This window comes from Cupressus sempervirens, chromosome 8 (assembly GCF_028749045.1).
Source record: "Cupressus sempervirens isolate cs-2001-9-10 chromosome 8, ASM2874904v1, whole genome shotgun sequence".
Classification (NCBI taxonomy): domain Eukaryota; kingdom Viridiplantae; phylum Streptophyta; class Pinopsida; order Cupressales; family Cupressaceae; genus Cupressus; species Cupressus sempervirens.
Window position 1 is genome coordinate 760,011,501 of NC_143125.1, and position 13,936 is coordinate 760,025,436.

Genomic DNA, 13,936 nt, shown 5'->3' on the forward strand with positions numbered 1-13,936 from the left:
TCATCCTATCACTACCATCCCTATCTCATCCACCCAACTTATCAAACCCCTTCCATTCTATATCTCCCATCCATTGAATCCCTCCAAATACCATCCATATCTCCTCCTCCTCCTAACATTACCCAAATCCCATATAATGAACCCAATTTGTCCATCCCCTATCAACCCATCCCCATTGTAGAACCTCCTACCCATCCATCTACCTCACTTAAAGAAACCATCCATGCTTCCCCTAGCATACCATCCACTCCCATCCATTCCCATCAATATATTGTCTAAAAAGCATGTTGAAATATCTCATGACACAAAAGAAGAACCCACCATATATCCCACTTATTCCCCTACATGATCCACTTTCAACATTCACCCATCTAAAGAGTAGTCACTATCCCCTCCATATCTGAATCCTACCATCGAACCTAATCCATATCAAGATCCATTCCCATCAACCCATCCAAATCAAGATCCTATCCTTCCATCCCCTTTGCTTCATGATCATATATACCTTACAATCCATGATGATAGATCCATAGAAGAAGAACTAACTATCATATTCAAAGCTTCAACTCCTTCAGCTACTAATTGTTCCAAATAATGAACACCATATTAAAGAAAGAAAGAAAAGTGTATCTCTAGATGTTGGTATCTCTTCTATCCCTGCATGATCACATGTCCTCCCATCTTCACCCTAGAGTTCCCATCCATCTTGTTCTACGTCTGTTTTGGGCCCTTATCTATATCCTGCACCCTTTCCATCCATTTTGGGTCCTTATATACGTGATATGAATCCTTTATCTCCTCCATCTATTTTGGGACATACTCCTTCCTTGTTTCCATTTGTTTTATGCCCATATCCTTCATTTCCTCCATCCATTTTGGGCAATTATATGCATCCATATCCTATATTCAAATCCATCATTCCATCTCCTCAAATCCACAAGCTAGATCATCGAAGGAACTCATCCTTGAATCCCTTCCAACCTTCGACCTCTATCACTCCATCCATAATCCCTCCATATCATCCATGCTCTTGTTTCCATACCATATCTAATACAAACATATTGGATGCCAAAATAAAAAAGCATAAATCCAAAAATCCACAAAAATCCAAGTTTCAACATGTCCCTTCTAAAATACATATTCCAAAAGAGAAACATTTAATCCCAATCAAAGAAAAAGTTAAGAGGCCACAAAGGCCCAAGTTACAAAAGTCAAAAATCATGTGGATACCTAGGATGGTCATAAAAGAAATACATCTCAAAGAAAAATCCCAATTTGCATCCATTTATTCTACTCAAAAAGCCTCATCTGTTCATACTTTATCCAAATCTCCATATAAACATCCTTCATCCCCCCAATCCACTATTAGTCCATATGCTTCTTATCCTAAATTTCCCATCCTCCATCTTTTAACTTTACTTGTAGTCCTTATATTTCTCTTCCTCCATTTTCTCCTTAATCTTTCTCAACACTATTTTTCCTACTACTTCATCACCTCTCGAGGTGTGTGCAAGTGATGATCTTTCCATTTTCCTAATCCATTTACCCAGAAGTCTTATGTCCTCCCATGCATTATCTGCCAACTCCCGCCCACCATTCCACTCCTTTAATCCAATCTTTTCTCCCCATCCTACCAACATCTATGAGTAAAAATGCATCACAAAAATTTAAAAAAATAAAAAACATAAAAAAAGCATCCACTAGTGAAAACTTGGCAATTCAAGTGCCATGGATAAGTACCATGATGACAACTTGGCAAACAAGCATCATGTGTAATCCCTTTCTTCAAATGATCTATACAATTGGGGGAATATTCCATCACCCAACATATCCATCTAATCCTACCATACCAACCTCATCTTATCCATTTCACCTGCCATCCTCCTTTAGATCTTAATAAAAATAAAGTCCAACACCAGATACATGTGATTGGCGATCCTTTTGAGATCCATTCCCCATCAAAATTTGTATCCCCCTATCCTTTATCCACCTATTCTTTCATCCATATAGGTCCTCCATCATCCTCATTTGCCAAACATTATTATCCCCTATCTTTCTTGCTCATTCACCTTTGCTATCCTAGCTTCCACCTATCTCCCTTATCCTCTTATCATCCAACCCTCTATCCTATCACATCCCTCATAAAACCTCCTCTTGAATAACCTATTATAATTAGGGGCACTATTTTCCTTAGGGATTATGTTGTGTTAATCTTTCCATCCTCCTCATTCTAGCCATATTTTCATCTTGTCATCCCCAAAATCAATCATCCCCTTTTTTTTTATATCCTTGCACTTCTCAACATCTCTCCATCTTTCCATTGCTTGGAACATCCCTTTTCATTGGTATCTAGCTCTAGGCTATCCCCATATACCCCAATTTCATCCATTCATATCCTAATCCTCCTTGAAATCTACCATCCACTGCACCATCCCATTGCACATCTTGTTTAACCCATCCAATCACCTTCTCAAACTTCTACCCAACCTTGTTATAAGCCTTGTTCACATCCCAATCATCATCATTGGGATACATCCTTCCCATTCCTTGAGATTTTCATCCACATCACCCTATCCACACTCAATTATACTATCTCCTCATCTGGAGCTTTTTTCCCACTATCTCCTCATCTTGAGCTTTTCCCCTCTATCTCCTCATCCTGACCTTTTTCTGCTATCTCCTCATCCTAAGCTTTTTTTGCTATCTCCTCATGTTGAGCTTTTTCCACCATCTCCTCATCCTAAGAATTTTTTTGCTATCCTCTCATCTTGAGCTTTTTATCCACTATCTTCTCATCATAATCTTTTTCTCCACTATCTTGAGCTTTTCATCTTCTATCTTCTCATCCCAATCTTTTCATCCCCTTTATCTAGTCATCCTGAGGGTTTCCTCTATCTCCTCATCCCACACTTTTTATCTGCTAGTCTTCTCATCCCAATCTTTTTATCCACTATCTTCTCATTTTTATCTTTACCATTGCTATCCTATCATGCTGCACTGTTGTATGGTAATCCTTTGTAAATGCTTTGGTTTGTCAACTATATATTCCTTTCATGTCATCCCTTCTCTTAGTACCATTATATATCTCTCATCTCTTCATGTTAGTTCATGTTTGATTGTAAATTGTAGTTCTCTTAGTTAGGTGCTCTAGTGAATCCTCGTACACGATCCCTTGTCATAAAAATGTTGTCCTAAGAAGTTTTGATTGGCTGACTCATCTTAGTCCTCGATATTACTAATAGATCCATGCAGGATGCATCCTTCCTCTCGTCTAATCTTGGTCCATCAGTATCCAATCCTATCGATCTCTTTGGAAAAATGTTAACTTTTTTATGGATTTACATTTTCTTTCTATTTAATTTCTTTTCAAGATTTCATGTTTGGTTCTTTAAGTATCTCTTTCAAGAGATTTGGGTTGTTCCCTCCTCAAGGTAAGTATGATCTTTTATATCATGGTGTGCTATGAATGAGGCAATTTGAGGGTAAGGTTTTGATCAGGTCTCTTTCATGTTCTTTTTTTTGCTTGTGAGTCAGCCGGATATAACCCTTGAATAGTTCAAACATGTGATTGCTTGTGGTTACATGGTGCCCTTGGGAAATATTATTTTCCTTTGGGTTACCTAGTGTTATTTCAACTCTGATTCCTCTTGGATTCATGTGTGATGCTAGGGAAATCCTTGCGTGTTTTTTTCACATCAGCCCTATGTAATATTGGTACAAAGGAATTGATGTTCTTAGTAACCTTGGCATATCCCTAATATTCCTATATCAAAATAAGTTCTCAACTATAAGGTGGTGCTCCCCTTTGGAACACCCCCACACTCAAGCTTTAATGTATTACTTCACATTTCCATCCTATCCAAACATCCCATCCTATCCAAGCATCCCATCCTATCAACACATCCCATCCTATCCAAGCATCCTATCCTATCACAACATCCCATCCCATCCCATCCCATCCCATCCTATCCAATCATCCCATCCTATCAAAACATCCCATCGTATCCCAACATCCCATCCAATCAGTCCTACAATCATGATCAAATAGTTTTATCCATATCATAATCATATCTCCTGCATTAATCCGATAGTATCTAATCCTATATCAATCATAATCATAGCTCCTACATTAATCATAATCATAGCTCTTGCATCAACCATAATGATATCTCCTACATCAATCATAATCATATCTCCTACATTACTCATAATCTTAGTGATCCCCAATCATAATCCTCAAATCATGATCTTCGTAACCCTACCATCTTGCAAATCACTTCCCTGGGTTAAATTGAAACATCCAATCAAAAAATCCCCCCTCCTATCACTAGTATTCTTAAACCTTGGTTATCCTTGTGCACAAGGATTACCTTTGTATCATTCTCCCATAGTGAAAGTATGAAATTCCTTAAATCCCCTCTCTTAGCCACTTTTAATCCTGCTCCTCTTGGCTTGTTGCCACTTTTCAAGAAATTGTCAAACCTCACCTTCTCTCCCCACCACCTTCTTGAAGGGGCATCACATAGTTCATTCTCTCCTCTTCTACTCAAAACTGGGGCAACCATGTTGCTTTAAAAAGTCTTCTTCATGTCATTTATATTTGAACTTCTTTGAAATAGTGTTGTCCCAACACTATGTTAAAGAGGGGCAAAATGTAGACACCTAAATCTGATTACACAAATAGGTAATTGTATTAGTCATCTCCTAGGACATTAATGATTAAATATTTATTATTTAATTAATTAGTCATCATCCCCTAGTTAATTAATTATTTTAATTAACTATAGTCCAATTGATATAATTAAATGATAACCCAAAATCAATTTATCAATTAAATCTCTATTCCTCTATTAAATTAAATAAATCCTCAAATCTATTTAATTTATTCTCACATCCCCCATTTTATTAAATAAATCATTTGATAAATCCAAACCCCTAAAAACATCTTTAAACCCAACCTTTACCCCTAATCCAACCGATTCACCTATACTAATGTCACTTAGCCACCTAACTAACCCATCCCATCAAGGTTAAGCCACTTTCCCCCTAATCTACTGCTTAAACAAAGTCTAATCCCCCTCCTAAACATGTGCACAAATTTAAGCAAGGGTTAAAACTTGCTAACCCAAGCCAAAGTCAAAAGGTCTTCCTTATCCTCTTCCATCCCTATCCAAGAGAATTTATGGCTCTTACATGCCACTAATGCCTCTTACATGCCCCTTACACACTCATCTTCCCTGATTACAAGTGTCACTCCCTGATTGGCTACAAATAAGCACAATCCATGTGCTCTCATTTCAAAGCATACTAGGCCTCCCTCACCATTCTTCCATCCTTGCATCCTGACCCTCCATCTCACTACCCCTTAGCCTATGAATAAAGCCCTTCCCTCTCACAAATAATCCACATTTATGCAAACTTATAATGCTCCACTGATCACTATATCACAGTCATTTTATACCATAACCATGCTAAAATTTATCCTCACCTCTATTGTTGAATCTTCCATCCACCCTCATACTTGATAAACACCCATCCATTGGAAGCTTGAGCATACTATGAGCATACATTCTCTATCCATTAGGGACACAACTTTGTCATCATAGGTTATACCTAAGGAGCTTACCATTCTTGGTTTGCCTTCCTTTTGGTGATAACCTCATCCTATCATAAGTGTTAACTTATTTAGTTTTGTGAATGTTTTATTAGTTTACATTCCTTTTTATTACACTACTAAATTAGGTGATACACCTAGGACCCCTAGGCATTCGACCCATTGCACCAATTACCCTATGTCCCTGGAGGTCCTAAGACCCCTAAGGACATAGGGTAATCAATGCAATGGGTAAAATTGGGTTGTAGGCTAGCTTACAACCCCATTCAACCCATTGCATCATGAAATGTGTCCCTGGGGGTCCTAGGACCACTAAGGACATAGCATAATGAATCTTATGGGTTGAATGTGGTTGTAGGATAGTCTACGACCCCATTTAACCTATTGGATCATGACATGTGTCCCTAGGGGTCCTAGGACCCCATGGTACATAGGATAATTGATGCAATGGGTCAAATACCCATTACATCACAACACTTGTCCCTCGAGGTCCTAGGACCCCTAGTGACATAGGGTAATCAATGCAATGGGTCGAATGGGGTTGTACGCTAGCTTATGACCCCATTTGACCCATTGCACTAAGGCATATGTCCCTAAGTGTCCTAGGACCCCTAGGGACATAAGGTAATGAGTGCAATGGGTCAAATGGGGTTGTAGGCTAGCCTTCGACCCCATTTGACCCATTTCATCATGACATGTGTCCCTGGGGGTCCTAGGACCCTAAGGGACATAGGGTAATCGATGCAATGAGTTGAAAGCTAGCCTACGACCCCATTCAACCCATTGCATTATGATGTTGGGAGTCCTATATCATTATATGTTAAATGTGAAAACATATTTTAATATGTTTGTTAGCTTTTGAAAAAAAAAATACAATTAGTTCCCACCTTCTCAATTTTTGAATTTTTTGTTTTGCTGCAACATTTTGAATGCTTAATTTGAAATTGGGTACCCAGTTAGGCTTGGTATTTACCAAAACTCTTTTGTCAACTCAAAAAAAGTGTTTCAGACATGTTTCTGTGACATTCAAACTTCGAGTAGCCATCTGACAATATTTTTTCATCCAAATTCAATGAAAAAAAAAGGGTTTTTTGATGAAACTCTCAAGATTCTATTGATACAATTGCTGTCAAATTATGAGTTTGATAAGTATTTATTAGTTAATTTTTAATGAAGATGTTTGTAAATTTTTGATTGACATGCTGATTGAAAAATAGCTATAACTTTCAAAGGGTATAATATTTTTGAAATCCAAAAGATGAGTTACATTCTATGCTTCGCCTAGTATAATAAAAAAAAAAGAAAAATTAATTTTATAAAGTTTTCAATTAGTTGTTTACCATATTCGATAAATAGTTTAAAATTTTCTCCTAATTTGTTTCAAGTTTTCCTTGCTCCCCTTCACCCTCCTTGTACGTAGCTTCTTGTTGTTTCCTTTTTTTTTTGGTTTGAATCTGTAGCCCAATGGATAAAGCATGCTCTGCAAAACCTGAGATTCTTGATTCTTTACGTACTTTGCAGCACATAATCCCCATTCACAGCCAGCTGTAGGTGTACTTCCAATCCCCCAATTTTTAATCTTCAAAAGCCATCTCTCATGAAAAGAAATTCCCTTAATGTGTCTCTAAATTTTTCTAACATGTTTTTATGAGGTTGAATTGGTTTGAAGACCCAAAATGCAAATTTCCAACTTTGATCACTTCAGGATTAGATTGGGATTTGTAACAAATAAAGCTTTGAAAATGCTCTAGATAAATATGATAAGGACACTCTAGTAGATGGGAGAAGGTAGCAGCCATGGTGCTGGGAAAAAGAGCCATGAATGTTAGGAAGCACCGTAAATATCTTGAAGACAATGTTAAAGTCATCAAATCTGGTCTAGTTGATGTTGGAACCATCATTTATTGTTGGCACACAGCTCATTTCACATCCTAATAAGGATGATAAAGGTGGAGAAGATGTACTATTTGTTAGTAGCTATAATGGGGGTATTCTTGCCATTGCTGATGGTGTTTCTAGTTGGGTTGATGAAAATGTAGATCTAGCTATCTTTCCTAAGGAACTAATGGCTAACATATCATATAGCCTTGATGATAAGGTGAATGGCGATCCCCAATCTCTATTGCAAAAGAAACATGCAAAAACTTGCTCGACTGGTTCAGCTACAATAATTGTTGCAAGGTTGGAAAAACATGAGACACTTAAAATTGCAAATGTTGGAGATTATGGACTCCAGATCTTTTGAAGAGGCCACATAATATTTTTTACATCTTGACAAGAACATTATTTTGATTTCCCTTTCCAATTAAATTCTGAGATTTTTGGCTAGACATATAAAGATGCAATGGTGTACAACACTGATATAATGGAGGGTGACATTGTTATCCTGGGATCAGATGGGCTTTTGATAATGTTTTTGACCATGAAATAGAGAGTGTGGTTAGTAGGTATCAAGGTTCTAATGCAGAATTTGTTAAAAAGTAGCACATGCATTAGAGATCTTGCAAGCACACATGCAAGGGATAGAAAATTTGAGTCACCTTAGTATTTAGAGGCTAGAACGCAGGGATATGATATTCCAGTGTGGAAGAAGCTACTTGGAATGAAATTTACAATCTTCTTGTCTTGCAGAAGGCAAGTTGGATGATATTACTGTGATAGTGGGGATGGTGGTCAATGCATGAGCCCTTTTTCATAGAACCTGATCTGATTTTACTCGATGAACCCACTAATCACCTCGATCTACATGCAGTTTCATGGCTAGCAATATATCTTTTAAAATTGTCAAAAACTATAATTGACATCTCACATGCAAGAGAATTTTTGAACATGGTGGTTACAATTATTTTACATTTACATGGACAAAAGCTAATAGCTTACAAGGAGGATTGATACATTTGAGAGAATTCAAGATGACTGTCTCCATAATTAGCAAAAGCTTTTGAATCAAATGAGCATGCAAGGGCTATCATGCAGGCTTTCATTGACAAGTTTCGTTACAATGCTAAAAGAGCATAGCCTATTTAATCAAGAATTAAGGTCGTATGACTGATATTTAAATTGAAACTAGTTGACATTGATAATTTGCATTGGATCATGTTGGTGATGTAGATGTCATCGTCAATGATCTTGACTACACGTTTTAATTTCCAACCCCTGAGGATAGACCAAGTGCTCCTATCATCAGATTCTAGGCTTGAGGCAGTTCAATCAACCAAAAATTTCAAATTTTCACCCTTAAGCATTATAGAGATTAGAAATGTTAATGGTATTATGGATGTTCTAATCGAGAAGCTAAATGCTTTGGATCCAAAATCAAAAGAGGGTCTCAAGCAGAAAGTAATTGTAGATCTTGTGGAACAGTGCCATTCTTACAAATAGCAAGTGGCACAACTTGTGAACATAAAAACAGATGAAGAACTTCATGGTCAAGGTCTAGCTTTGAATGATGATCTTGAGTGTGTTCTTGCTAAGCACCCTGCAAAGGAACTGAGCTTTGAATTCGTCCAATAGTGCCCATAATCCCAGAGATATAAGTTGATCGATAGTGGAAGCTTGCAGGATCACAAGAGTCATGGATCCCATTCTGCATAAAGAGAATTGAAGATGAGGATGACCAAGAACTCAATGAGTAGAAGCACCAAAATCTTGAATGTCGTTGCAAATATCATTACTTCAATCAACCCCAGACCTCCTATTGCTCACCACGATAAGTTTAGAAATATGGTAGCTATAGAGGGAAAAACAACACTTCGTACTGAGGCATTCCAGTCTTCTAAAGTCCAGTTCCTACGAAGTTTGCTAGTCAGTGGTGATGATTCAATGAAGGTTTTTGATTTTGCAGTGTTTCCTAAGCTTGAGTATGACTTGCCGATCTTCTGTGCTAACTTTTTCTCCACAGTCAACATTAATATCATTGTCTTGTGAGCATGGCTTAACCTTATGGACACATCCATCCCAAAGAAAATTTTTGTTAAAATTTTGAGAAACAAGGAATTTCAGCATCAATATTTACTATGGCAAGCAACCAAGGATCCAGGTCATCCCATTCTAAAAAGACTGCTTTTGCAAAAAAAAGGACTGTATTGTGAAGACACATATAAAATAGAGGATATGAAGAACTGAGTGGACACTTGTTCATTTCGATAATTAGATAGTGAATCCATTTATAGTGTTTCTTTACCCATATTGAAGAAGCCCAATTTATGAACTGACACTTGTGTTGATGATGAAGCCAAATAAATAAATAAATAAATAAATATATATATATATATATATATATATATATATATATATATATATATATATATTCAGTTCATGGTGTCCAGCTGTACAATGAAGATCATGATTCAAAAATTAGGTAGAATAGATTTATGTACACCCAAAATCATTGGCTATACAATAACAGGGTAAATTATTTCTAGGCAAAACCAAAAGACTGAAAAGGGAATTGGATAGGTGTCATCTGCATTAAAAAGAGCATTCCTCAACATTTGGATTTAGTTATCTAAATTGAACCGAGCATATGCACCTAAGGAAAAGTTTGATGGTTTTATTAAAATAGTTTTTCTCTTATAATATGTTCATCAAACATGTATAATAAAAGATGAAGATAACATGTAATGGGAAGATTGAATAAGATGAAATGTTGACAAGTCATGTGGATAGACCAAGAATTAGTTACAAATTGAATGGTTACCAAATGAAAGAAGAAAAGGAACCAAATGGTCATAAAAGAATCAATTGATCACTTGAGAAATTATTTATGATAGATCTTTTTGAGGAAAAGAAAAGGGGGTTCTACTTTTTTTGCATACAATCGGAGAACTAGAGTAGAGGGGAGAGCATTTAGTTTTTGCATTTTCATCCATGCATCTTAGATTGCTATCTTGTTCTTTGTAATAGATTTGGCTATAGATTGTGAGCAAATGTAATTAGAGTATTATATTTGTTGTGATTAAAACAAGGAAGGTTTTTTTATGAATCATAATATTTGGGCATCATTTTTCCTGATTATTCTCAGTCGGAGTATTGTTATGGCCAGTTTTGAGCACTTTCTTGCATTCTTAGTCAAGTGGTGAATAGGTGGTAGATCAAAGTACTATCATTTGTTCCCATTGCAAGGATCCATATGTTTAATCTTCAGTTTAATTTCATGTCATTTCATTTTCACAATTAACAAAATTCTTGCATTACCAATCTCGGGGAGTTGTAGGATGTGTGAGTTCTCAAAGTTGGCTAGGTTTAACATCTAAAATCTGCCTTATTTAGTCTTTCCTAGGATTAACTTGGTTTTTCCTCTTCTGTTCTTAGGTTAAGAACACACCCAGTTAGTTTAGGAAATAAAAAAATTCATTGCATATCATTCTATAAGGGAGCTGTACCTTTCAATTTAGAGGAAATCTATCAACCCCATGATAGATTATCCAACTGTTGGCATCTAATTGTTCTTTCAAATTTGGGCATTTTGGGAGTTTATTGAAAAGAACAATCTGTTTACCAACACATGTATACCAAAGAGATTACATAGCCAATGAGTAGATTAGCATGTAGTCGATAATTATTATGTAGCCGATGAGTAGAATTAATTATATCCAAATGGGCATGATAGTTGAGTCACCCCTTCGAAATGGTATATGTACACTGTCCAAAATGGACTTTGGATCATTGTGGTAATCATCATTGGAAGCACTATGTAATCTCTTTGGTATATATGTGCATAAAAAAGGGGTACTACTGTGTTACATTTTCTTGTCTGTATGCATTAAACTATTTACCCCATACAGTAAATATTTGGTGCTATTGCCCCATGGACTTGGAATGAAGGCAGAGGAATGAAGACTAATGCTGAATTAGCTAAATAAAAATAAGAATAAGCTAAAGGATAAAGATGGAATATACATCGCACAAGGGAATTTAATTTTGGCACAACAGGCCAAACATAGACAGAGGTTTCAACAGATTGCTGACGAACACCACAACACTGATGAATTATTGGAAGAGACTTGACAGTGATTGGATTTGGTAGAAGAAACAAGGAGGAATTTCTTAACCTATATACACTAAGGGAAGAGAATCTAGATGGAAGGGAATTAAATTGCACAACTTGGAGTGCTGAGAGAGCATGAGTGTGGAGTGAACTCCCATGATACGATCTCGAAATAGACAACTTCACTTAACAAAGACCCTTCTGCACCAAATAACATGGCTATGGGAAATAAAATGATTGTCCAAAATAGCACGAGTGTTTAGAATAATGTGGGTGTGTAAAAAAACACAAGTACACAAAAAGTACCTCAAACAATAATGGCTAGACCAAAGGAAAAATTTCCAATGTCTAATGAAGATGGAATGATTGATCCAATCAGATACCATAAGACATGCAAAACAATTTGGATGACAAATGGTGTAATTGACATAGATGAATGGGTTTGAAAATTTTCAACAACTTTGAGGGGTGTAGCAATTGATTGATTTGCCAACACTGATCCCAAAAAATTAACTTCTTGGGTAGTAGTTAGAAAGGAGGTTATCACCAAGTTTCAATTGTTGTGAGACAACAATGAGATAGTAGCAAAAATCTTCAACACAAAGCAGGGGAAAAATGAAATAGTCCATGTCTATGCTATAAAACTAAAAGAATTAGTAAATAAAATGGAAAGTAAGCCGAAAAACAAGCTGAAAAATAGATGGTTCATTGAAGGACTACACCCAAAGTTAAAGAGGAAAATGAAGATTGTGCTGCCATTGTCATACATCAAAGCATACAATCAGGTGATGGACTTAGAGAGTGAATAGAAAATGAAAAAGAAGAAGAAAAGTAGCTCATCCGACTCAAATGACTCATCTTTGGAAGAAGGTAGCAGTGGTGATGAAAAGGATAGTAAGAAGGTTTGAGCTCTCAAGAAGGATATGATTAGAATGATGAAGGAATTTAAGAATATGTAAAATGAGACAAAGGAAAATGAGCTATGGTGTGTAGAATGTAAGATAGAAGATCACACGAAGGGATCCTGCCCTAAAATCTAGCTTTGTGATATTTGCCAAATTATGGGACATTCCACAAAGGAATGTCCCTTCAATATGAAAACAAGAGGACATCAAAAAGTGCTCCTAACATAGGAGGCTTCTGCACTAGGAGGGAGTGGAAACACAAGCAATGATGGTGCCACTTCGGGTGAGTACAAAAATAATAGAAGAGGACAAAATAATATTACCAAAAATAATAATGGGGGCCACACCCAAATTTAGTATAATGCGAACAACAACCTGATGGTTCAATGTCGAGCATGCAATTAATGGGGCCAGTTTACATGAAACTATTCATCAAAAAACACACCAAAGTTGTTATGCAGATAGTGCAGTCCTAGAGATCATGAAGATGCCAAGTGCTTGAAATTAGGAGTGAATTTGATTAGCATTGATGCAGATGAAGAGGAAGTTCTAATAATCACATAGAAATAGGTAAAACTATACTTAGACTCGACAGAGGAAAAGAAGAGACTAGAAGAAGAATGGGCAAAAATTGAGAATGGGATGTAGGCAAAAAAAGCACAAATAAAGGATACTGCAGGTACCTCTATGAGGAACTGGGAAGAACATAACATTATAAGGTAGATATTACAAACTGAAGTACTAGTCAAAATAAATGATCTATAGCTCATAATGCCTCAACTTTGACTAACACTCACAAACATCGCTTCAACTACTAAACTACTAGGACAACATAGAAGGGAAAAGGAAAGCAGAGTAGACTCAATGCTACTAGCCCTCACATCCAGCAGTCATAGAGATGGGTATATTAGGAATGATCCTTTTAGACACAATTGTGGATGACGGTTCAGGCATAAACATCATATTAGAAGATACTTGGAAGAAGTTGGGACATCTGACATTGTGGCCACCCACATTCCAATTACTAATGGCAGACCCGCATGACATTAAACCTCTCGAGGTCCTAATGGCACTACTAGTGACTATTGGAACACAACTGTTCCTAGTCAATTTTGTCATCATCCCATTGAAGAGAACATGATATGATGCCATTTTGGGTCAAGGATGGTTTGTAAAAGCAAAGTTTAAGCATGATTGGAAGAAGAAACCACTATCAATGGAAAGAAAAGGACAAAATTTTATTATTGATTTACACACACAAATGGTAGGTGAGGAGGCAACGTCGTTGGATTCTGAAGGTGAAGGTGGAGGGGATGATAAGGGGAAGAAGAGAATGGAACCTGATGAAAATGGAGGATTGAGATTGGAAGAAGGGTTGAATGAGGATGATCTAGATTTAGTAAATGGACTATTTCACTAGTAGATGGA

At 36.6% G+C, this 13,936-nt stretch overlaps 1 pseudogene; it reads left to right on the top strand.

Annotated features, from left to right (window-relative positions):
* Positions 1-7,499: 7,499 nt before the first annotated feature.
* Positions 7,500-9,823, top strand: LOC149544645 (putative protein phosphatase 2C 26 pseudogene; annotated as a pseudogene).
* Positions 9,824-13,936: the final 4,113 nt, after the last annotated feature.